Raw genomic sequence first — 25183 nt, forward strand, 5'->3', positions numbered from 1 at the left:
GCTGTTTTAAGAAAGCATCACAGTGGTGCTCGGAGGGCACGACCTGCCAAGAGATGTTGAGCTGACACACAAAAGCTAGCCCATTGCATGGTTGTAATTCAAGGTAGATTTGCTTTAAATTTTCCTGCCACTGAATTTGCCTGGCATTATTCAATACTCTTTGATCACACTACACAGCGGACCCTGTTGCTTTTACAATACGTTAACATTAATTGAGCACTCTCTGGTAATATTTGAGCGTTATACTTGTCGTGCCCAAAGCACATTTGGTCGGTACTTATGTGAGGCCGATCCATTGCTTTGCTGATCCAATGCTTCCGGGTACTCAATTCATTAGTTGAATTTCTTAAATTTCCAATGTAGCGGGATTCCTCTTTCTTAAATGAGAAACACCGGCATAGGGTTTCATTCACTGACTGCATCACTTTTGGAACTTTAAAACAAAAACAAAAAAATTAACTGGGCTTTTAATTTGCCTTTGAGGTTTAGCCATTTCCTAGGAATTCTCTCACCTGCCAACCCGGTTATGGAGTAAATGGCTTGGCCATATAAAAAACATAATGTCATTAATGAGTATCCCCATTGGCTAAAATATTGGTGCTGAATTGATCCGCTTTAGAAGACCGATATACAGAAACCGGGCCTAGGATGCTTGATTCCGGTCCAGGGAAGACATGGCTTGGCAGTTCGGGCTGGACTGTTCCTATGAGGCACAGGGTCAAGAATGATTTGCATATGGCTATGTCTGAACTGGGGTGGCTTGGTGAGAAAAATAACGATGGATTAAACCCAGATCTGTGACTGGGGGTGAATATTTTGCCATTGTGTAACATTCCGTCCATCATCTTGTGTGTTTTGCATATCAAAATCTCAGGTACTCTTGAATCCTTCAATCTCTTCTACTTCCCTCTTTTACACACAAGATATTATAGTGCAAACACTGAACTGCAATTTTCTTAACTTTAGCCCTGTCAAAGTACCTGTTGGACAGGCCACATGAAGGGCCGCTCTCCCCCGGCCCAACCAGGCCCGAACCAGCCACGCAAGTACCACACCCCACCATTGCACGTCCACCGTCCCCGCAGGGACCCCTACACTCGAACCTGTTGACCCCGTAGGCCGACCCACTACCGGCCTGCGCGCCCATCCTGGGCGCCATCTTGGACACTCCACCACGAGGCCGCCTGGCCCCCGATCGACCTCAACCCTGGGCCTGGCCAGGCCTCAGACATTCCGGCACCAACATCCACCCAGGAGGTGAGCGGGCTACTTGGTCAGTCAATGGGAGCAGGAGGTGTCGATGGCTCTCACCCGCCAAGTGCCGCTCGCCCATCGCCTCCCCGGACGCTGGCTCCACCCCCCTGCTGGGTGTCTGAACCCCCTCATCCCGGACCTCCCGACCTCCAAGTGCGAGGGTCCGGACATCAAAGCACACCAGCCCTATAACTGGGGCAGCTCCAGAGCAGGACGGCAGTTGTATCTTGGAGTCGAGAGACGCAAAGAAGAACTCATCCTTGACGGACTACTGGCGCTGCCGTAGCTCTGTCTTGTGCACCCTCGTCTTGCCTGCTGGCGCTGCCGCGGCTTTGGGAACCACCCTATCCTTCATCATCGTCGGGACCTGCTGGCGTAGCCGCGGACCGTTTGTAACCACCACCTTCATCGGGACCTGCTGGCTCTGCCGCGGACCGTCGTCTGCCTTCATCCATCTCGGGACCTGCTGGCTCCGCCGCGGCCCGTTCATCTACACCACCGAGCTCGAGGATTGAGAGCTATTTTCCATCGTTTTGGTAACAAGACTGTCCCGCTACCCTCTTCCCGAACAGAGACCAGAATAGAGGGGACCCCTGAGTCCAGACCTCCTTGTACCATTCTACCGTACTTGAAGAATTGTCTATAAAGTATCGTTGAACTTTATCATTGTGTGGTGTCCGTCTGTGGGGGGGAAGTTACTTGTCTGTACGATTCACTGGAGACGGCTCTCCCCGGAGACCTCTCCCCGTATCCTCGGCCGACCCTCCCGGTCCGTCTAACATTGGTGGCCAGCGACGGGATCCGAATCACCGCATAAACCGTACAGAGAGTAGCTCACCCCACGGCGAATCACGATGTCAACTAAAGAAAGCGGATCAACGGAGAAATTCCAGATGGAGAAATTGGGCGAGTACAGCCATCGTGAACTTAAACAGTTCTGTATCGAATTAGGTATCGCTACCACCGGACTAAATACCAAAGATGACTTTAAGCAGGCCCTGGAATCTTGGGCAGAAACCGGGGCTGCCGGAACCCCCGATCAAGACATCACAGCACAAACCCCCATGGGCCCTGAAGAGCGAAGAACGGGTCTCTCGCCAGGCGAGATCCAGGAACGAGAAAGAACCCGACTACACGAGCTGGAAATGGCCCGGCTCAAAATGGACGTTGAACTAAAGTTGGCCGAACAGAAAATCAACTTAGAGCACCTGCGTCTCCGAGAAGAAAGAGAGGAGAAACAGAGACAAAGGGAGCTCAAGGAAAAGAAACTGGCATATGAACATGAACGGAAATTAGCTGAAATCGACCTACGCAAACAGAATAAAGAAACAGGGGTGCCCGAGCAACCCCACACTCCAGGGGCAACAGAGAAGAAGGTACACATCCCCAAGGATGTCGTTCGAGAATACTTCCGAGAGGACGACATCCAGCAATGGTTTAAGGCCTATGAAATCGCTATGACTGCACACCGGATCGATAGAAGCGATTGGGGGGCCGGTCTGTGGGGGAGATTCCTCAATGAGGGCCGCGACGCCCTGCTGCAACTCCCGGACCAGCAGATGACCTCCTATGACCATATGAAAGCGGCACTCCTCACCCGCTATGGCCTCACACCCGAGATGTACCGTCAGAGGTTCCGAGACTGCACCCGCATCCCAGGTACAACTTGGGTGGACTATGTCAATTACTTTAGCCGAGCCTTCGAGGGCTGGATCAAAGGAAGCAAGGTCACAACCTACGAACAACTGTTCAATCTTATGGTATGGGAGCATCTGTCGAACAATTGCTTCATTGAACTTCGCCAGCACCTCCTCGACAGCAAGTTAACGGATCCCCGGCAGCTCGCAGCCGAAGCTGACCGGTGGGAGATCACCAGAGTGAGTCGAAATGGGTCCTCCGAACAGAACCGGAACAACAATGGTCAGCACCGTCCCCGAGGAGGTGGAGGCCAAGGACGCGGAAGAAGCAACGCTCCGGTCACCCCCACTATCAGCCCCACCCCCCCGTCCAACCGGGGCAGCACCCCAGCGCGACCGGGACCTCGAGCCAATGTTACCTGCCATCGATGTCAACGAGTCGGACACTATGCAAACGACCCAAACTGCCCCCAGTACCAGAGCCCAAGACCCCGCCAAGTAGCCGCTGCTGCTCTGGGGGAGGAACGGATCTCAGAGGAACAAGAAGAATATGAACAGGAACACCCAGAATGGGAGCCAGCCGCCATGGCTCTCGCCTGCCTAGGGGGGAGAGACATGGTCCCGCGGGTCCCCCTACCCGCTAATACCCAGAAGTACAGCCAATGGGTGGGCATCAATGGACGCCGGGCGGAAGCCCTTCGTGACACTGGGGCCAGTGTAACAGCCGTCCGCTGTCACCTGGTGACCCCCGAACAATACTTACCAAACGTTCTCTGCCCTGTACGTTCAGCCGATAACTCAGAAAGTCTGTGTCGGATGGCCTGCGTCCCCTTCGAATGGGGAGGGGTCTCCGGCATGTTGAAGGTGACGGTCCGAGATGATGCCCCCGTAGACTGCCTCCTGGGTAATGACCTGGAAAGCTCTCCATGGGCAGCAGTCGAACGAAAAGAGCACCTGGGGATGCTGGGCGTCCCGGACTGGGCGTGCGTCACCACCCGGTCCATGACCGCCCGTGCCAACACCCGCCCAGAGGAACTCGAATGGCCGGCGCCACCGCCTCCGGTCGCCCCCGCCGAAACCACCGACCGTGACGTCCCCCCCGAACCAGCTCAACCTCCAGACCTCGCTAACCTCGACCAGTGGCCTCAAGAGGGGGGGCCCACGCAAGAACAATTTCGCCAAGAACAAAGGACCTGTCAGTCCCTCGAGGGACTCCGCCAGCAAGCGCTAGCCCAAAGCGCAGGGGATACCTCCGGAACTCACTGGGTCTACTGGGACAATGATCTGCTGTACAGTGAGCAAAGAATCGCGGAGCTGGGGGCCAGCCGAGTCCTAGTGGTACCCCTCCGTTTTAGAGACTTTCTGCTAAACCTGGCCCACGATGTCCCCCTGGCAGGACACTTGGGTCAAGACAAAACCTATAGCCGCCTGGTGACCCACTTCTTCTGGCCCAAAATGAGGGACCATGTACACCAGCATTGCCGATCTTGCCCCACGTGCCAAGCCAGTGGGAAGAGCGGCCGCAAACTGAAAGCCCCCCTGCAACCTTTTCCCGTGGTCACCACCCCGTTCGAGAGGGTCGGAATCGATATCGTAGGGCCCCTGGACCCGCGCACAAAACAAGGCCATCGATTCATCCTGGTGCTAGTGGACCACGCCACCCGCTACCCGGAGGCTGTTCCCCTGCGGACTGTGACAGCCCCGGTAGTCGGCCGGGCTCTGATGGGGATCTTCTCCCGGGTGGGCTTCCCCCGGGAGGTCGTCAGTGACAGGGGCACGAACTTTATTTCGAAATACATGAAATCTCTCTGGCAACAGTGCGGGGTTACCTACCGGTTCACGACCCCCTATCACCCTCAAGGAAACGGACTCGTTGAGCGGTTCAACCGCACGCTCAAAGGGATGATCGGGGGGTTGGAAGAGCCCCTCCGTCGCCAGTGGGATGTACTGTTGCCGTGCCTTCTCTTCGCATATCGGGAGGTTCCCCAGAAGTCCCTGGGCTTCAGCCCATTTGAACTGCTGTATGGACACCCCGTGCGCGGGCCGCTCAGCCTAGTTAAGGAAGGCTGGGAGATGCCCCCTCTAAAGAACCCACCAGATGTGTTCCGCTACCTCCTAACACTCCGCAACCAGACCCGGCGATTCCGAGAACTAGCAAAAGCCAACCTAGAGGCCAGTCAGGAGGACATGAAAAGGTGGTATGACCGGAATGCCTCCTCCATCGAGTTTGAACCTGGGCAACAGGTATGGGTGATGTCCCCCACCGAACCCTGCGCCCTACAAGACAAGTGGACAGGGCCCTTCAAGGTGGTCGAGCGCAAGGGTCCGGCTACCTATCTCATCGACTTGGAATCTTCCCGGAACCCCCTCCGGGTCCTCCACGCTAACAGACTGAAACCGCACTTTGTACGGACAGAACTCAGCCTCCTGATGGCCACAGACAATGGGGCTGAAGAGGACTCCGAGCCCCTCCCGGACCTCCTACGAACGCGGGAGAAAGACGGTTCCGTAGATGGGGTCCGACTCTCAGAGACCCTCACCCGAGAGCAACACCAGGAGTGCCAAGTTCTCCTATCACAATTCGCCAGCCTGTTCTCCCTCACCCCAGGTGTCACTTCCTGGTGTACGCACGATGTGGACACGGGGGACAGCCCCCCTATCCGCCACCGGGCCTACCGCGTGCCAGATCGGGTACGGGCCTGCATCCAGGAGGAAGTAGCCAAAATGCTCACGCTCGGGGTCATCGAGCCCTCAGACAGCCCCTGGGCCAGCCCTGTAGTACTGGTCCCCAAGGCAGCTGCCCCCGGCACCACACCAGAACTCCGGTTCTGCGTCGACTACCGGGGCTTGAATGCGGTCACCAGGACAGACGCACATCCCATCCCCCGGGCAGATGAACTAATCGACCGCATGGGAGCTGCCCGCTACCTCAGTATCTTCGACCTGACGGCGGGCTACTGGCAAATCGGCCTCACACCCCGGGCACAAGAACGTTCTGCCTTTTCCACGCCCGATGGCCATTACCATTTCACAGTCATGCCCTTCGGCATGAAGAATGCCCCAGCAACATTCCAACGGCTCGTCAATCAGGTCCTGGCGGGGCTCGAAGGCTTCAGCGCCGCCTACTTAGACGACATCGCTGTATACAGCAACCAGTGGTCCGAGCACCTCCACCACCTCCGAGCAGTACTGCACGCCCTTCAGCAAGCTGGCCTCACGATCAAGGCCAGCAAATGTCAAATTGGGCAAGGGTCTGTAACCTACCTCGGGCACCAGGTGGGAAGCGGCCTGGTGGCCCCTCTGCAGCTAAAAATTGCCGCCATCCAGTCCTGGCAGCCCCCCACTACCCAGACCGAGGTACGAGCCTTCCTGGGCCTCACGGGCTATTACCGAAGGTTCGTGAAAGACTATGGTACTATCGTGAGGCCCCTCACAGAGCTCACGTCAAAAAATCAGCCCCAGAAAGTCAACTGGACCCCAGAGTGTCAAGCTGCATTTGAACAATTGAAAGCCGCCATGTGCTCCGCCCCTGTGCTCCAGGCCCCCGACTACAGCCGGGAGTTCATCGTCCAGACGGATGCCTCCGACCATGGCATTGGGGCAGTCCTGTCCCAAGTGAACACCGAAGGCCATGACCAGCCGGTGGCCTTCATCAGCCGGCGACTCCTACCACGGGAACAACGCTGGAGCACCATAGAGAGGGAGGCCTTCGCGGTGGTATGGGCCCTCAAGAAGCTCCGGCCCTACCTTTTTGGCACACCCTTTCGGGTACAGACCGACCACCGACCCCTGCAGTGGCTGATGCAGATGCGGGGGGAAAACCCGAAGTTACTACGCTGGTCCATCTCCCTACAAGGGATGGACTTCACAGTTGAACATCGGCCTGGGCCCGATCACGCCAACGCAGATGGCCTGTCCCGGTTCTTCCGCCTCGACGCGAAGAGTCCCCAAGAGAACGGGTAACTCTCCCCGCCTTCAGCTGGGGGGGACGCATGTTGGACAGGCCACATGAAGGGCCGCTCTCCCCCGGCCCAACCAGGCCCGAACCAGCCACGCAAGTACCACACCCCACCATTGCACGTCCACCGTCCCCGCAGGGACCCCTACACTCGAACCTGTTGACCCCGTAGGCCGACCCACTACCGGCCTGCGCGCCCATCCTGGGCGCCATCTTGGACACTCCACCACGAGGCCGCCTGGCCCCCGATCGACCTCAACCCTGGGCCTGGCCAGCCCTCAGACATTCCGGCACCAACATCCACCCAGGAGGTGAGCGGGCTACTTGGTCAGTCAATGGGAGCAGGAGGTGTCGATGGCTCTCACCCGCCAAGTGCCGCTCGCCCATCGCCTCCCCGGACGCTGGCTCCACCCCCCTGCTGGGTGTCTGAACCCCCTCATCCCGGACCTCCCGACCTCCAAGTGCGAGGGTCCGGACATCAAAGCACACCAGCCCTATAACTGGGGCAGCTCCAGAGCAGGACGGCAGTTGTATCTTGGAGTCGAGAGACGCAAAGAAGAACTCATCCTTGACGGACTACTGGCGCTGCCGTAGCTCTGTCTTGTGCACCCTCGTCTTGCCTGCTGGCGCTGCCGCGGCTTTGGGAACCACCCTATCCTTCATCGTCGTCGGGACCTGCTGGCGTAGCCGCGGACCGTTTGTAACCACCACCTTCATCGGGACCTGCTGGCTCTGCCGCGGACCGTCGTCTGCCTTCATCCATCTCGGGACCTGCTGGCTCCGCCGCGGCCCGTTCATCTACACCACCGAGCTCGAGGATTGAGAGCTATTTTCCATCGTTTTGGTAACAAGACTGTCCCGCTACCCTCTTCCCGAACAGAGACCAGAATAGAGGGGACCCCTGAGTCCAGACCTCCTTGTACCATTCTACCGTACTTGAAGAATTGTCTATAAAGTATCGTTGAACTTTATCATTGTGTGGTGTCCGTCTGTGGGGGGGAAGTTACTTGTCTGTACGATTCACTGGAGACGGCTCTCCCCGGAGACCTCTCCCCGTATCCTCGGCCGACCCTCCCGGTCCGTCTAACAGTACCGATCTGATAGACATCTAGCAACAGATTCCTTAACTTAGGATATCTCCAGGTGAGAGACTTGTTATGGAATTTTTTTACAGCGGCACCCCTGCGCGCCGGGGGACTGCGCCATACAACCTCGCCCTGACGTCCTCGTACGTGACGTCAGCGAGGTCATATAACTCCCTCCCGGCGCGCCAACATCAGTCTCCTTCTTTTCCGCGTGCAACGCGGATCCGGAGTGAGCTCCTCTGGCCTGTTTTCAGGGCCCTTTTTCGACGCTTTGCGTCCGGAACAGTGTTTAATGCCTTCGGGCTTTACATCTTGTAATTCTTGTTCACGGCAAATGTGTGCGACACACCTGCATCTTATTTGAATGTGGTGTCTGGGCGAGCACCATGACTCCACGGACTGTGAAACCTGCCAACGTCTGAAACCGATGTGTCGGCGGGAGCGCCATATGAAGCTTCTTTCGACACGGCTGTCCCGGTCGGAGTCTTCTCACCCCCCGGCCTAGTCGTAGACTGCAGGTCCCTCTACTGTCCGTTTCAGCAGTCGATCGCCCGGGGCTGTCATTCTCCACTTGGTAAGTCGAGGCGCTTGTCGCCTAGGTCATCAACCTCACATTCTTCTCTTGTCAGGGGTTCTGGTTCCCTGAACTTTCCTGACGTGAGCTCCCGATGGCCGCCCCCCTCTATCCACCCTTTGAGAATGTGGAGGCGACTTAGGCCCTAATGGAGGCTTATGCTACGGCCTTGCAGGCCTCCCTTGGGTCCAAGGCTGGCTTAGGAACCAAAACCGGCCCTGGCAAAGTGCTCGGCCGGCCCCAGCCCCCCTTCCGAGGGTTGAGGGTGCCGCTGAGCGCTTTGCCACGGCTGGTTTTCGGCCGATTTTGTTACAGGGCCGATTTTGCAGCTATGCTGCAAAAACAACCCTGTAACAATCGGCCCCCAGGGACCCAAAACCGGCAGCCACCCGTGCAGTGCACCGGGGGATTGCCCGGTGCCTGCTACGGACAGTCCGGGCTTTCTTGGGTCCTCTACCGTTCCTGGGGCATCCTCGCGACCTCCTCTTCTTGTGGGGTCTCCGACGGACTCGCTGGTAGGTTCGCCCCGCCAATTGAGTTCTTGCCTCCCAGGAACATCTGAGATATGGTGTCGTTAAGACGCGGCCCGGCTGGCTCCCCCTCTATGCTCCACGTGGGGTCGTTAGGGCACGGCCTACCTGGGTCCCCGCGGGACTCCCAGTGGCCTGCAGGTGGTTGCCCGTGCTCATAGACCTGACTTGAGCACACTCCAGCCTTCCGGGCAGGCGGCTGCTGGTCCGGAGCTAGGTTTGGCACCGGGACGGCTCGCCTCCTCTGCTCCTTTCTCTGGAATCGGAGCCCACTCTGGATGAGGCGGAGCCAGCGCCGGGGCGGCCCCGTAAGATTGCCTCATTGGCCCCGGCGACCTCTTCAGAGGGGGAGCTTATCATATTTTCGGCGCCGGAGGCTGCCAAGTCGGCGTCTTACGAGGCACAATGGGCGCTGACATGTTTCGTTTCGACGCCATGTCGACACAGATGTGCTGTGTTTAACATAGGCAGTGAACCTTTAGATGCGCTCTGAGTTTCACATACGCAGTGAGACTTTCGTCTTTTTTTTATGTGGTACAGGTTGTTTGCCCTTTTATTAGCATCTCTTGGATGCGATTTGCTTTGAGTTGCCTGTTGGCTTTCTGTGGCCGTGTACCACAGGTTGCTGTGTCCTCTGCTTGTGGTTTTCGGCCATTGGTTCAGCTCGGTAATTTTATTACGGCCCGGAACTCTGTTCATGGGTTTGGTTTGTTGCTGCATTCCTTTGGCCTGGCATATTGCCCTAAGAGGTGTTCCCCGTTGTCTGCGGTATACATACTCCTTGGGGTACTTGTACGCTTGTATATAGCCTTGCTAATCTCACCTGGGCCTGGAGATCATGTGGACTCCATGCACCGATTGAAGGTCCATTGTACGGTGTTCTATGTTTTTCCTTGGTGCCATCTACTTTCGCAAACTGTTCCTACCTGCCCGGATGTTGCTAGGGATGGTCCGGCATATACTTTGTCTACATACCGGTTGTCTTGGTTTCCTCTTCCTAAGTTGCCACCTCTTGTCGTGGTTGCGAAGTTTGGACCAATACCTCCATATGTGGGGCACTCTTTTTAGGTGGTTGCTAGTTGCCATGGTTCCTTTTTGCTAACACTTCCTGGAGTGGTTTTCCAATTGTCATATGCACCCTTTTTGGTGTTCATCGCTGTCCGTGTCTTTTGGAGTGTTGGTATTGGACTCTTCCCACCATTCGTTGACTTGGTGTTTTTGACCTCTCTCTTTGGATTTACCTACTCTTGTGAAAGCTACGCCTGTGGGAAAGTTCTTCTGATGGCAGTGTTCATTGATTACGGTCTGTGAGTCTATATTGTGGTTGTACCTCCCTTTGGCTTCATGCTGCCCGGTCGGGCGCTCTTCTGTTCCTGTGTAAGCCACTTTAAGGTCTCTATTGCCGTTTGCTGGTGGCATATGCTACCTGCTACAGCGGGTTGGGGCTGATGCTATTGGCCCTCTTTACCCTTTTTGGGGTTGGGTGTGCCCTTGGTGAGCTACTTGTCCTGCTGGCTGTTTCCAATGCATTGCTCAGGTTCTGGCTTGCCTTTGGGCTCTTGCCTTTGGCACCTTTTGGCTTCCTATTGTAACCGAGTCTGTAGTCGCTGGTCGCATCTCTTCAAGTTATTTTCTCTCTTTCTCTCTCTTTCTCTCTCTGTGTCCCTCTCTCTCTCTCTCTCTCTCTCTCTCTCTCTCTCTCTCTCTCTCTCTCTCTCTCTCTCTCTCTCTCTCTCTCTTCTCTCTCTCTCTCTCTCTGTGTCTCTCTGTGTCTCTCTGTGTCTCTCTCTCTCTCTCTCTCTCTCTCTCTTTCTCCCTCTTTCTCCCCCTTTCTCCCCCTTTCTCCCCCTTTCTCCCCCTTTCTCCCCCTTTCTCCCCCTTTCTCCCCCTTTCTCCCTCGTTCTCTCTCTCTCTCTCTCGTTCTCTCTCTCTCTCGTTCTCTCTCTCTCTCTCCCTCTTTCTCCCTCTTTCTCCCCCTTTCTCCCCCTTTCTCCCCCTTTCTCCCCTTTCTCCCCCTCTTCTCCCCCTCGTTCTCTCTCTCGTTCTCTCTCTCGTTCTCTCTCTCGTTCTCTCGTTCTCTCTCTCGTTCTCTCTCTCTCTCTCTCGTTCTCTCTCTCTCTCTCTCGTTCTCTCTCTCTCTCTCGTTCTCTCTCTCTCTCTCGTTCTCTCTCTCTCTCTTGTTCTCTCTCTCTCTCTTGTTCTCGTTCTCTCTCTCTCTCTCTCTCGTTCTCTCTCTCTCTCTCTCGTTCTCTCTCTCTCTCGTTCTCTCTCTCTCTCTCGTTCTCTCTCTCTCTCGTTCTCTCTCTCTCTCGTTCTCTCTCTCTCTCGTTCTCTCTCTCGTTCTCTCTCGTTCTCTCTCTCGTTCTCTCTTGTTCTCGTTCTCTCTCTCGTTCTCTCTTGTTCTCGTTCTCTCTCTCGTTCTCTTGTTCCGTTCTCTCTCTCTCTCTCTCGTTCTCTCTCTCTCTCGTTCTCTCTCTCTCTCTCGTTCTCTCTCTCTCTCTCGTTCTCTCTCTCTCTCTCGTTCTCTCTCTCTCTCTCGTTCTCTCTCTCTCTCGTTCTCTCTCTCTCTCTCGTTCTCTCTCTCTCTCGTTCTCTCTCTCTCTCTCGTTCTCTCTCTCTCTCTTGTTCTCGTTCTCTCTCTCTCTCTCGTTCTCTCTCTCTCTCTCTCTCTCTCTCTCTCTCTCTCTCGTTCTCTCTCTCTCTCTCGTTCTCTCTCTCTCTCGTTCTCTCTCTCGTTCTCTCTTGTTCTCGTTCTCTCTCTCGTTCTCTCTTGTTCTCGTTCTCTCTCTCGTTCTCTCTTGTTCTCGTTCTCTCTCTCGTTCTCTCTTGTTCTCGTTCTCTCTCGTTCTCTCTTGTTCTCTCTTGTTCTCTCTTGTTCTCTCTTGTTCTCTCTTGTTCTCTCTTGTTCTCTCTTGTTCTCTCTTGTTCTCTCTTGTTCTCTCTTGTTCTCTCTTGTTCTCTCTCGTTCGTTCTCGTTCTCTCTCTCTCTTGTTCTTGTTCTCGTTCTCTCTTGTTCTTCTCGTTCTCGTTCTCTCGTTCTCCCTCTCTCTCTCTCATTCCCTCTTGTTCTCTCTCTCTCGTTCTCTCGTTCTCTCGTTCTCGTTTCTCTCTCTCTCTCTCGTTCTCTCTCTCTCTCTCGTTCTCTCTCTCTCGTTCTCTCTCTCTCGTTCTCTCGTTCTCGTTCTCCCTCTCTCTCTCTCATTCCCTCTTGTTCTCTTGTTCTCTCGTTCTCTCGTTCTCTCGTTCTCTCTTGTTCTCGTTCTCTCTCTCTCTCTCGTTCTCTCTCGTGCTCTCATTCCCTCTTGTTCTCTCTCGTTCTCTCTTGTTCTTTCTCGTTCTCTCTTGTTATCTCTCGTGCTCTCGTTCTCTCTTGTTCTCGTTCTCTCTCTCTCTCTCTCGTTCTCTCTCTCTCTCGTTCTCTCTCTCTCTCGTTCTCTCTCTCTCTCGTTCTCTCGTTCTCGTTCTCCCTCTCTCTCTCTCATTCCCTCTCTCTCTCTCTCGTTCTCTCTCGTTCTCTCTCGTTCTCTCTCGTTCTCTCTCGTTCTCTCTCGTTCTCTCTCGTTCTCTCTCGTTCTCTCGTTCTCTCGTTCTCTCGTTCTCTCGTTCTCTCGTTCTCTCGTTCTCTCTTGTTCTCTCGTTCTCTCTTGTTCTCTCTTGTTCTCTCGTGCTCTCGTTCTCTCTTGTGCTCTCGTGCTCTCTTGTTCTCTCTTGTTCTCGTTCTCTCTTGTTCTCGTTCTCTCTTGTTCTCGTTCTCTTTCGTGCTCTCTTGTTCTCGTTCTCTCTCGTTCTCTCTCTCTTTCTCTCTCGTTCTCTCGTTCTCTCATGCTCTTTCTCTCTCGTGCTCTCTCTCTCTCGTGCTCTCTCTCTATCTCGTGCTCTCTCTCTCGTTCTCTCTCTCTCGTTCTCACTTGTTCTCACTTGTTCTCGTTCTCTCTTGTTCTCTCTCGTGCTCTCTCGTGCTCTCTCGTTAGCTCTCGTGCTCTCGTGCTCTCTTGTTCTCTCGTTCTCGTTCTCTCTCGTTCTCTCTTGTTCTCGTTCTCTCGCTCGTTCTCTCTTGTTCTCGTTCTCTCGCTCGTTCTCTCGCTCGTTCTCTCGCTCGTTCTCACTCTCGTTCTCTCTCTCGTTCTCTCTCTCGTTCTCTCTCTCGTTCTCTCTCTCGTTCTCTCTCTCGTTCTCTCGTTCTCTCTCTCGTTCTCACTTGTTCTCGTTCTCTCTTGTTCTCTCTCGTTCTCTCGTTCTCTCGTTCTCTCTTGTTCTCTCGTTCTCTCTTGTTCTCTCGTTCTCTCTTGTTCTCTCGTGCTCTCTTGTTCTCTCGTTCTCTCTCGTTCTCTCTTGTTCTCGTTCTCTCTTGTTCTCGCTCGTTCTCTCGCTCGTTCTCTCGCTCGTTCTCTCGCTCGTGTTCTCTCTCGTGTTCTCTCTCTCGTGTTCTCTCTCTCGTGTTCTCTCTCTCGTGTTCTCTCTCTCGTGTTCTCTCTCTCGTGTTCTCTCTCTCGTTCTCTCTCTCGTTCTCTCGCTCGTTCTCTCGCTCGTTCTCTCGCTCGTTCTCTCGCTCGTTCTCTCGCTCGTGCTCTCTCTCGTGCTCTCTCTCGTGCTCTCTCTCGTGCTCTCTCTCGTGCTCTCTCTCGTGCTCTCTCTCGTGCTCGCTCGTGCTCTCGCTCGTGCTCTCGCTTGTGCTCTCGCTCGTGCTCTCGCTCGTGCTCTCGCTCGTTCTCTCTCGTTCTCTCTCTCGTGCTCTCTCGTTCTCTCTCTCGTGCTCTCTCGTTCTCTCTCTCGTGCTCTCATTCGTTTTCTCTCGTTCGCTCGTTCTCTCGCTCGTTCGCTCGTTCTCTCGCTCGTTCTCTCGCTCGTTCTCTTGCTCGTTCTCTTGCTCGTTCTCTTGCTCGTTCTCTTGCTCGTTCTCTTGCTCGTTCTCTTGCTTGTTCTCTTGCTCGTTCTCTTGCTTGTTCTCTTGCTCGTTCTCTTGCTCGTTCTCTTGCTCGTTCTCGCTCGTTCTCTCGCTCGTTCTCTCTCTCGTTCTCTCATTCTCTCTCGTTCTCTCATTCTCTCGCTCGTTCTCTCATTTTCTCGCTCGTTCTCTCTCTCGTGCTCTCATTCGTTTTCTCTCGTTCTCTCGTTCGCTCGTTCTCTCGCTCGTTCTCTTGCTCGTTCTCTTGCTCGTTCTCTTGCTCGTTCTCTCGTTCTCTTGTTCTCTCGTTCTCTCGTTCTCTCGTTCTCCCCCCCTCGTTCTCTCGCTCGTTCTCTCGCTCGTTCTCTCGCTCGTTCTCTCGCTCGTTCTCTTGCTCGTTCTCTTGCTCGTTCTCTCATTCTCTCTCTCGTTCTCTCATTCTCTCGCTCGTTCTCTCATTCTCTCGCTCGTTCTCTTGCTCGTTCTCTCTCTCGTTCTCTCTCGTTCTCTCGTTCTCTCTCTCGTTCTCTCTCTCGTTCTCTCTCTCGTTCTCTCTCTCGTTCTCTCATTCTCGTTCTCTCATTCTCATTCTCGTTCTCTTGCTCGTTCTCTTGCTCGTTCTCTTGCTCGTTCTCTTGCTCGTTCTCTCGCTCGTTCTCTCGCTCGTTCTCTCGCTCGTTCTCTCTCTCTCTTTCTCTCTTTCTCTCGTTCTCCCTCGTTCTCCCTCGTTCTCCCTCGTTCTCCCTCGTTCTCTCTCGTTCTCTCTCTCGTTCTCTTGTTCTCTCTTGTTCTCGTTCTCTCTCTCTCTTGTTCTCGTGCTCTCTTGTTCTCGTTCTTGTTCTCGTGCTCTCTTGTTCTCGTTCTCTCTCTCTCTTGTTCTCGTGCTCTCTTGTTCTCGTTCTCTCTCTTGTTCTCTCTTGTTCTCTCTCTCTTGTTCTCTCTCGTTCTCTCTTGTTCTCTCTCTCTTGTTCTCTCTCGTTCTCTCTTGTTCTCTCGTTCTCTCTTGTTCTCTCGTTCTCTCTTGTTCTCTCTCTCTTGTTCTCTCTCGTTCTCTCGTTCTCTCGTTCTCTCTTGTTCTCTCGTTCTCTCTTGTTCTCTCGTTCTCTCTTGTTCTCTCGTTCTCTCTTGTTCTCTCGTTCTCTCTTGTTCTCTCGTGCTCTCTCGTGCTCTCGTTCTCTCTTGTTCTCTCGTTCTCTCTTGTTCTCTCGTGCTCTCTCGTGCTCTCTTGTTCTCGTTCTCTCTCGTTCTCGTTCTCTCTCGTGCTCTCTCGTTCTCTCGTTCTTTCTCGTTCTCTCTCTCGTTCTCTCTCTCGTTCTCTCTCTCGTTCTCTCTCTCGTTCTCTCTCGTTCTCTCTCGTTCTCTCTCTCGTTCTCTCTCTCGTTCTCTCTCTCGTTCTCTCTCTCGTTCTCTCTCTCGTTCTCTCTCTCGTTCTCTCTCTCGTTCTCTCTCTCGTTCTCTCTCTCGTTCTCTCTCTCGTTCTCTCTTGTTCTCGTTCTCACTTGTTCTCGTTCTCTCTTGTTCTCTCTTGTTCTCTCTTGTTCTCTCTTGTTCTCTCTTGTTCTCTCTTGTTCTCTCTTGTTCTCTCTTGTTCTCTTGTTCTCTCTTGTTCTCTCTTGTGTTCTCTTGTTCTCTTGTTCTCTCTTGTTCTCTTGTTCTCTTGTTCTCTTGTTCTCTCTTGTTCTCTCTCGTGCTCTCTCGTGCTCTCTCGTGCTCTCTCGTGCTCTCTCGTGCTCTCTCTCGTGTTCTCTCTCGTTCTCTCTCTCGTTCCCTCGTTCTCTCTCGTTCCCTCGTTCTCTCTCGTTCCCTCGTTCTCTCTTGTTCTCTCTCGTGCTCTCTCGTGCTCTCTCGTGCTCTCTCGTGCTCTCGTGCTCTCTCTCTCGTGCTCTCGTGCTCTCTCTCTCGTGCTCTCTCGTTCTCTCTCTCGTTCCCTCGTTCTCTCTCTCGTTCTCTCTCTTGTTCTCGTTCTCGTTCTCTCTCGTTCTCGTTCTCTCTTGTTCTCGTTCTCTCTTGTTCTCGTTCTCTCTTGTTCTCGTTCTCTCTTGTTCTCGTTCTCTCTTGTTCTCGTTCTCTCTCTCTCGTTCTCTCTTGTTCTTGTTCTCTCTCTCGTGCTCTTTCTCTCTCTCGTTCTCTCTCTCTCTCTCGTTCTCTCTCTCTCTCTCTCGTTCTCTCTCTCTCTCTCTCGTTCTCTCTCTCTCTCTCTCGTTCTCTCTCTCTCTCGTTCTCTCTCGTGCTCTCTCTCTCTCGTGCTCTCTCTCTCTCGTGCTCTCTCTCTCTCGTGCTCTCTCTCGTGCTCTCTCTCTCGTTCTCTCTCTCTCGTTCTTTCTCTCTCTAGTTCTCTCTCTCTCTCTCGTTCTCTTTCTCTCTCTCGTTCTCTCTCTCGTTCTCTCTCTCGTTCTCTCTCTCGTTCTCTCTCTCGTTCTCGTTCTCGTTCTCTCGTTCTCGTTCTCTCGTTCTCGTTCTCTCGTTCTCGTTCTCTCGTTCTCTCTCTCTCGTTCTCGTTCTCTCGTTCTCTCTCTCTCGTTCTCTCTCGTTCTCGTTCTCTCGTTCTCGTTCTCTCGTTCTCGTTCTCTCTCGTTCTCGTTCTCTCTCGTTCTCGTTCTCTCTTGTTCTCGTTCTCTCTTGTTCTCGTTCTCTCTTGTTCTCGTTCTCTCTTGTTCTCGTTCTCTCTTGTTCTCGTTCTCTCTTGTTCTCGTTCTCTCTTGTTCTCGTTCTCTCTCTCGTGCTCTCTCTCTCTCTCGTGCTCTCTCTCTCTCGTGCTCTCTCTCTCTCTCGTTCTCTCGTTCTCTCATTCTCTCTCTCATTCTCTCTCTCATTCTCTCTCTCGTTCTCTCTCTCGTTCTCTCTCTCGTTCTCTCTCTCGTTCTCTCTCTCGTTCTCTCTCTCGTTCTCTCTCTCGTTCTCTCTCTCGTTCTCTCTCTCGTTCTCTCTCTCGTTCTCTCTCTCGTTGTCTCTTGTTCTCGTTGTCTCTTGTTCTCGTTGTCTCTTGTTCTCTCTTGTTCTCTCTTGTTCTCTCTTGTTCTCTCTTGTTCTCTCTTGTTCTCTCTTGTTCTCTCTCGTTCTCTCTCGTTCTCTTTCCCTCGTTCTCTCTCTCGTTCTCTCTCTCGTTCTCTCTCTCGTTCTCTCTCTCGTTCTCTCTCTCGTTCTCTCTCTCGTTCTCTCTCTCGTTCTCTCTCTCGTTCTCTCTCTCGTTCTCTCTCTCGTTCTCTCTCTCGTTGTCTCTTGTTCTCGTTGTCTCTTGTTCTCGTTGTCTCTTGTTCTCTCTTGTTCTCTCTTGTTCTCTCTTGTTCTCTCTTGTTCTCTCTTGTTCTCTCTTGTTCTCTCTTGTTCTCTCTTGTTCTCTCTTGTTCTCTCTTGTTCTCTCTCGTGCTCTCTCGTGCTCTCTCGTGCTCTCTCGTGTTCTCTCTCTCTCGTGTTCTCTCTCTCTCGTGTTCTCTCTCTCGTTCTCTCTCTCGTTCCCTCGTTCTCTCTTGTTCTCTCTCTCTCGTTCTCTCTCTCGTTCTCTCTCTCGTTCTCTCTCTCGTTCTCTCTTGTTCTCGTTCTCTTGTTCTCGTTCTCTCGTTCTCTCTTGTTCTCGTTCTCTCTTGTTCTCGTTCTCTCTTGTTCTCGTTCTCTCTCTCTCTCGTTCTCTCTCTCTCTCTCGTTCTCTCTCTCTCTCTCTCGTTCTCTCTCTCTCTCTCTCGTTCTCTCTCTCTCTCTCGTTCTCTCTCGTGCTCTCTCTCTCGTTCTCTCTCTCTCGTTCTCTCTCTCGTTCTCTCTCTCGTTCTCTCTCTCGTTCTCTCTCTCTCGTTCTCTCTCTCGTTCTCTCTCTCTCGTTCTCTCTCTCTCTCGTTCTCTTTCTCTCTCTCTTTCTCTCTCTCTTTCTCTCTCTCGTTCTCTCTCTTGTTCTCTCTCTCGTTCTCTCTCTCGTTCTCTCTCTCGTTCTCTCTCTCGTTCTCTCTCTCGTTCTCTCTCTCGTTCTCTCTCTCGTTCTCTCTCTCGTTCTCTCTCTCGTTCTCTCTCGTTCTCTCTCTCTCGTTCTCTCTCGTTCTCTCTCTCTCGTTCTCTCTCGTTCTCTCTCGTTCTCGTTCTCTCTTGTTCTCGTTCTCTCGTTCTCTCTCGTTCTCTCGTTCTCTCTCTCTCGTTCTCTCTCTCTCGTTCTCTCTTGTTCTCGTTCTCTCTTGTTCTCGTTCTCTCTTGTTCTCGTTCTCTCTTGTTCTCGTTCTCTCTTGTTCTCGTTCTCTCTTGTTCTCGTTTTCTCTTGTTCTCGTTCTCTCTTGTTCTCGTTTTCTCTTGTCTCTCGTTTTCTCTTCTCTCTCGTTTTCTCTTGTTCTCTCTCGTTTTCTCTTGTTCTCTCTCGTTTTCTCTTCTCTCGTTTTCTCTTGTTCTCTCTCGTTCTCTCTCGTTCTCTCTCGTTCTCTCTCGTTCTCTCTCGTTCTCTTGTTCTCTCTCGTTCTCTTGTTCTCTTGTTCTCTCTCGTTCTCTCTTGTTCTCGTTCTCTTGTTCTCTCTCGTTCTCGTTCTCTCTTGTTCTCTCTTGTTCTCTCTCGTTCGCTCTCTCTCTCGTTCTCTCTCGTTCTCTCTCGTTCTCTCTCGTTCTCTCTCGTTCTCTCTCGTTCTCTCTCGTTCTCTCTCGTTCTCTCTCGTTCTCTCTCGTTCTCTCTCGTTCTCTCTCGTTCTCTCGTTCTCTCTCGTTCTCTCTCGTTCTCTCTCGTTCTCTTGTTCTCTCTCGTTCTCTCTCGTTCTCTCTCGTTCTCTCTCGTTCTCTTGTTCTCTCTCGTTCTCTCTTGTTCTCTCTCGTTCTCTCTCGTTCTCTCTCGTTCTCTCTCGTTCTCTCTCGTTCTCTCTCGTTCTCTCTCGTTCTCTCTCGTTCTCTTGTTCTCTCTCGTTCTCTCTCGTTCTCTCTCGTTCTCTCTCGTTCTCTCTCGTTCTCTCTCGTTCTCTTGTTCTCTCTCGTTCTCTCTCGTTCTCTCTCGTTCTCTCTCGTTCTCTCTCGTTCTCTTGTTCTCTCTCGTTCTCTCTCGTTCTCTCTCGTTCTCTCTCGTTCTCTCTCGTTCTCTCTCGTTCTCTCTCGTTCTCTCTCGTTCTCTCTCGTTCTCTCTCGTTCTCTCTTGTTCTCTCTTGTTCTCGTTCTCTTGTTCTCTCTCGTTCTCGTTCTCTCTTGTTCTCTCTCGTTCGCTCTCTCTCTCTCGGTCTCTCTCTCGTTCTCTCTTGTTCTCGTTCTCTCTCTCGTTCTCTCTTGTTCTCGTTCTCTCTTGTTCTCGTACTCTCTTGTTCTCGTTCTCTCTTGTTCTCGTTCTCTCTCTCGTGCTCTCTCTCTCTCTCGTGCTCTCTCTCTCTCTCGTGCTCTCTCTCTCTCTCGTGCTCTCTCTCTCTCTCGTGCTCTCTCTCTCTCTCGTGCTCTCTCTCTCTCTCGTGCTCTCTCTCTCTCTCGTGCTCTCTCTCTCTCTCGTGCTCTCTCTCTCTCTCGTGCTCTTTCTCTCTCTCGTTCTCTCTCTCGTTCTCTCGTTCTCTCTCTCGTTCTCTCTCTCGTTCTCTCGTTCTCTCTCTCGTTCTCTCTCTCTCGTTCTCTCTCTCTCGTTCTCTCTCTCTCGTTCTCTCTCTCTCGTTCTCTCTCTCTCGTTCTCTCTTGTTCTCTCATTCTGTCGCTCGTTCTCTCATTCTCTCTCTCGTTCTCTCATTCTCTCTCTCGTTCTCTCGTTCTCTCTCTCGTTCTCTCTCTCGTTCTCTCTCTCGTTCTCTCTCTCGTTCTCTCTCTCGTTCTCTCTCTCGTTCTCTCTTGTTCTCGTTCTCTCTCTCGTTCTCTCTCTCGTTCTCTCTCTCGTTCTCTCTCTCGTTCTCTCTCTCGTTCTCTCTTGTTCTCGTTCTCTCTTGTTCTCGTTGTCTCTTGTTCTCGTTCTCACTTGTTCTTGTTCTCTCTTGTTCTCTCTTGTTCTCTCTCGTGCTCTCTCGTGCTCTCTCTCTCTCGTGTTCTCTCTCTCTCGTGTTCTCTCTCTCGTTCTCTCTCTCGTTCTCTCTCTCGTTCCCTCGTTCTCTCTTGTTCTCTCTCTCTCGTTCTCTCTCTCGTTCTCTCTCTCGTTCTCTCTTGTTCTCGTTCTCTCGTTCTCTCTTGTTCTCGTTCTCTCTTGTTCTCGTTCTCTCTTGTTCTCGTTCTCTCTCTCTCGTTCTCTCTCTCTCGTGCTCTCTCTCTCTCTCGTTCTCTCTCTCTCTCACGTTCTCTCTCTCTCTCTCGTTCTCTCTCTTTCTCTCTCGTTCTCTCTCTTTCTCTCTCGTTCTCTCTCTCTCTCTCGTTCTCTCTCGTGCTCTCTCTCTCGTTCTCTCTCTCTCGTTCTCTCTCTCGTTCTCTCTCTCTCGTTCTCTCTCTCTCGTTCTCTCTCTCTCTCGTTCTCTTTCTCTCTCTCTTTCTCTCTCTCTTTCTCTCTCTCGTTCTCTCTCGTTCTCTCTCTCGTTCTCTCTCTCGTTCTCTCTCTCGTTCTCTCTCTCGTTCTCTCTCTCTCGTTCTCTCTCTCGTTCTCTCTCTCTCGTTCTCTCTCTCGTTCTCTCTCTCTCGTTCTCTCTCGTTCTCTCTCTCTCGTTCTCTCTCGTTCTCTCTCTCTCGTTCTCGTGTTCTCGTTCTCTCTTGTTCTCGTTCTCTCGTTCTCTCTCGTTCTCTCGTTCTCTCTCGTTCTCGTTCTCTCTTGTTCTCGTTCTCTCTTGTTCTCGTTCTCTCTTGTTCTCGTTCTCTCTTGTTCTCGTTTTCTCTTGTTCTCTCTCGTTTTCTCTTGTCTCTCGTTTTCTCTTGTCTCTCGTTTTCTCTTGTTCTCTCTCGTTTTCTCTTGTTCTCTCTCGTTTTCTCTTGTTCTCTCTCGTTCTCTCTCGTTCTCTCTCGTTCTCTCTCGTTCTCTCTCGTTCTCTTGTTCTCTCTCGTTCTCTTGTTCTCTTGTTCTCTCTCTTGTTCTCGTTCTCTTGTTCTCTCTCGTTCTCTCTTGTTCTCTTTTGTTCTCTCTCGTTCGCTCTCTCTCTCGTTCTCTCTCGTTCGTTCTCTCTCGTTCTCTCTCGTTCTCTTGTTCTCTCTCGTTCTCTTGTTCTCTCTCGTTCTCTTGTTCTCTCTCGTTCTCTTGTTCTCTTGTTCTCTCTTGTTCTCGTTCTCTTGTTCTCTCTCGTTCTCGTTCTCTCTTGTTCTCTCTCGTTCGCTCTCTCTCTCGGTCTCTCTCTCTCGGTCTCTCTCTCGTTCTCTCTTGTTCTCGTTCTCTCTCTCGTTCTCTCTTGTTCTCGTACTCTCTTGTTCTCGTACTCTCTTGTTCTCGTACTCTCTTGTTCTCGTTCTCTCTTGTTCTCGTTCACTCTTGTTCTCGTTCTCTCTTGTTCTCGTTCTCTCTTGTTCTTGTTCTCGTTCTCTCTCTTGTTCTCGTTCTCTCCTCGTTTTCTCTCTCGTTCTCTCTCGTTCCCTCTCTCGTTCCCTCTCTCTCTGTTGTTCTCATTCTCTCTCTCTCGTTCTCTCTTGTTCTCATTCTCTCTCTCATTCTCTCTCTCGTTCTCTCTCTCGTTCTCTCGTTCTCTCTCGTTCTCTCGTTCTCGTTCTCTTGTTCTCGCTCGTTCTCTCTTGTTCTCTCTTGTTCTCTCTCGTTCTCTCGTTCTCGTTCTCTCTCTCTCGTTCTCTCTCGTGCTCTCTCGTTCTCTTTCTCTCGTTTTCTTTCTCTCGTTCTCTCTCTCTCTCGGTCTCTCTCTCGTTCTCTCTTGTTCTCGGTCTCTCTTGTTCTCGTTCTCTCTTGTTCTTGTTCTCTCTCTTGTTCTTGTTCTCTCTCTCGTTCTCTCTCTTGTTCTCTTTCTCTCGTTCTCTCTCTCGTTCTCTCTTGTTCTCTCTTGTTCTCGTTTTCTCTCTCGTTCTCTCTCTCGTTCTCGTTCTCTCTCTCGTTCTCGTTCTCTCTTGTTCTCGTACTCTCTCTCGTACTCTCTCTCGTACTCTCTCTCGTACTCTCTCTCGTACTCTCTCTCGTACTCTCTCTCGTACTCTCTCTCGTACTCGTTCTCGTTCTCTCTTGTTCTCGTGCTCTCTCTCGTGCTCTCTCTCGTGCTCTCTCTCGTGCTCTCGCTCGTGCTCTCGCTCGTGCTCTCGCTCGTGCTCTCGCTCGTGCTCTCGCTCGTGCTCTCGCTCGTGCTCTCGCTCGTGCTCTCGCTCGTGCTCTCGCTCGTGCTCTCTCGTTCTCTCTCGTGCTCTCATTCGTTTTCTCTCGTTCTCTCGTTCTCTCGTTCTCTCGTTCTCTCGTTCTCTCGTTCTCTCGTTCTCTCGTTCTCTCGTTCTCTCGTTCTCTCGCTCGTTCTCTCGCTCGTTCTCTCGCTCGTTCTCTCGCTCGTTCTCTTGCTCGTTCTCTCGCTCGTTCTCTCGCTCGTTCTCTCATTCTCTCATTCTGTCGCTCGTTCTCTCATTCTCTCTCTCGTTCTCTCATTCTCTCTCTCGTTCTCTCATTCTCTCGCTCGTTCTCTCGCTCGTTCTCTCGCTCGTTCTCTCGCTCGTTCTCTCGCTCGTTCTCTCGCTCGTTCTCTCGCTCGTTCTCTCGCTCGTTCTCTCGCTCGTTCTCTCGCTCGTTCTCTCGCTCGTTCTCTCGCTCGTTCTCTTGCTCGTTCTCTTGCTCGTTCTCTCGCTCATTCTCTCTCTCTCTCGTTTTCTCGCTCGTTCTCTCGTTCTCTCGCTCGTTCTCTCGCTCGTTCTCTCGCTCGTTCTCTCGCTCGTTCTCTCGCTCGTTCTCTCGTTCTCTCGCTCGTTCTCTCGCTCGTTCTCTCGTTCTCTCGCTCGTTCTCTCGCTCGTTCTCTCGTTCTCTCGCTCGTTCTCTCGTTCTCTCGCTCGTTCTCTCGTTCTCTCATTCTCTCTCTCGTTCTCTCTCGTTCTCTCATTCTCGTTCTCTTGCTCGTTCTCATGCTCGTTCTCTTGCTCGTTCTCTTGCTCGTTCTCTTGCTCGTTCTCTTGCTCGTTCTCTTGCTCGTTCTCTTGCTCGTTCTCTCGCTCGTTCTCTCGCTCGTTCTCTCGCTCGTTCTCTCGCTCGTTCTCTCGCTCGTTCTCGCTCGTTCTCTCATTCTCGCTCGTTCTCTCATTCTCTCTCTCGTTCTCTCATTCTCCCGCTCGTTCTCTCATTCTCTCTCTCGTTCTCTCATTCTCTCTCTCGTTCTCTCGTTCTCTTGCTCGTTCTCTTGCTCGTTCTCTTGCTCGTTCTCTTGCTCGTTCTCTTGCTCGTTCTCTTGCTCGTTCTCTTGCTCGTTCTCTTGCTCGTTCTCTCGCTCGTTCTCTCTCTCTCTCGTTCTCTCTCGTTCTCTCTCTCGTTCTCTCTCTCGTTCTCTCTCTCGTTCTCTCTCGTTCTCCCTCGTTCTCCCTCGTTCTCCCTCGTTCTCCCTCGTTCTCCCTCGTTCTCCCTCTCTCTCTCTCGTTCTCTCTTGTTCTCGTTCTCTCTCCCTCTCTTGTTCTCGTGCTCTCTTGTTCTCGTTCTTGTTCTCTCTCTCTCTTGTTCTCGTTCTCTCTCTCTCTTGTTCTCGTTCTCTCTTGTTCTCTCTCTCTTGTTCTCTCTCGTTCTCTCTTGTTCTCTTGTTCTCTCTTGTTCTCTCGTTCTCTCTTGTTCTCTTGTTCTCTCGTTCTCTCTCGTGCTCTCTCGTGCTCTTGTTCTCGTTCTCTCGTTCTCGTTCTCTCTCGTGCTCTCGTTCTCTTGTTCTCTCTCATTCTCTCTTGTTCCCTCGTTCCCTCGTTCTCTCTCTCGTTCTCTCGTTCTCGCTCTCGTTCTCTCTCTCGTTCTCTCTTGTTCTCGTTCTCTCTTGTTCTCGTTCTCTCTTGTTCTCGTTCTCTCTTGTTCTCGTTCTCTCTTGTTCTCGTTCTCTCTTGTTCTCGTTCTCTCGTTCTCGTTCTCTCTCTCGTTCTCTCTCTCGTTCTCTCTCTCTCGTTCTCTCTTGTTCTCGTTCTCTCTTGTTCTCGTTTTCTCTCGTTCTCTCTCTCGTTCTCTCGTTCTCTCTTGTTCTTGTTCTCTCTTGTTCTCGTTCTCTCGTTCTCGTCTCTCTTGTTCTCGTTCTCTCTTGTTCTCGTTCTCTCTTGTTCTCGTTCTCTCTTGTTCTCGTTCTCTCTTGTTCTCTCGTTTTCTCTTGTTCTCTCTCGTTTTCTCTTGTTCTCTCTCGTTTACTCTTGTTCTCTCTCGTTTACTCTCGTTCTCTCTCGTTCTCTTGTTCTCTCTCGTTCTCGTTCTCTCTTGTTCTCTCTCGTTCGCTCTCTCTCTCGTTCGCTCTCTCTCTCTCTCGGTCTCTCTCTCGTTCTCTCTTGTTCTCGTTCTCTCTTGTTCTCGTTCTCTCTTGTTCTCGTTCTCTCTTGTTCTCGTTCTCTCTTGTTCTCGTTCTCTCTTGTTCTCGTTCTCTCTTGTTCTCGTTCTCTCTCGTTCTCTCTCTTGTTCTCGTTCTCTCTTGTTCTCGTTCTCTCTTGTTTTCGTTTTCTCTCGTTCTCTTGTTCTCGTTCTCTCCTCGTTTTCTCTCTCGTTCTCTCTCGTTCTCTCGTTCCCTCTCTCTCTCTGTTGTTCTCGTTCTCTCTCGTTCTCTCTCGTTCTCATTCTCTCTCGTTCTCTCTCTCTCGTTCTCTCTCGTTCTCTCTCGTTCTCTCTCGTTCTCTCTCGTTCTCTCTCGTTCTCTCTCGTTCTCTCTCGTTCTCTTTCCCTCGTTCTCTCTCTCGTTCTCTCTCTCGTTCTCTCTCTCGTTCTCTCTCTCGTTCTCCCTCGTTCTCCCTCGTTCTCCCTCTCTCTCTCGTTCTCTCTTGTTCTCTCTTGTTCTCGTTCTCTCTCTCTCTCTTGTTCTCGTGCTCTCTTGTGCTCGTTCTTGTTCTCGTTCTCTCTTGTTCTCGTTCTCTCTCTCTCTTGTTCTCGTTCTCTCTTGTTCTCTCTCTCTTGTTCTCTCTCGTTCTCTCTTGTTCTCTTGTTCTCTCTTGTTCTCTCTCGTTCTCTCTTGTTCTCTCGTTCTCTCTCGTGCTCTCTCGTGCTCTTGTTCTCGTTCTCTCGTTCTCGTTCTCTTTCGTGCTCTCGTTCTCTCGTTCTCTCTCATTCTCTCTTGTTCCCTCGTTCCCTCGTTCTCTCTCTCGTTCTCTCTCTCGTTCTCTCTCTCGTTCTCTCTTGTTCTCGTTCTCTCTTGTTCTCGTTCTCTCTTGTTCTCGTTCTCTCTTGTTCTCGTTCTCTCTTGTTCTCGTTCTCTCGTTCTCGTTCTCTCTCTCGTTCTCTCTCTCTCGTTCTCTCTCTCTCGTTCTCTCTTGTTCTCGTTCTCTCTTGTTCTCGTTCTCTCTCTCGTTCTCTCT

General features: G+C 52.2%; 1 protein-coding gene and 1 pseudogene across 3 annotated transcripts in view; one reads left to right on the top strand and one right to left on the bottom strand.

Annotated features, from left to right (window-relative positions):
- CTTN (cortactin) overlaps positions 1-25183 on the top strand; it is a 277969-nt gene that overhangs the window by 219272 nt on the left and 33514 nt on the right. The gene's annotated exons all lie outside the window — the stretch shown is intronic.
- LOC144826404 (uncharacterized) lies at positions 422-23161 on the bottom strand (annotated as a pseudogene).

Source organism: Lissotriton helveticus, chromosome 3_2 (assembly GCF_964261635.1).
Source record: "Lissotriton helveticus chromosome 3_2, aLisHel1.1, whole genome shotgun sequence".
NCBI classification, from domain to species: domain Eukaryota; kingdom Metazoa; phylum Chordata; class Amphibia; order Caudata; family Salamandridae; genus Lissotriton; species Lissotriton helveticus.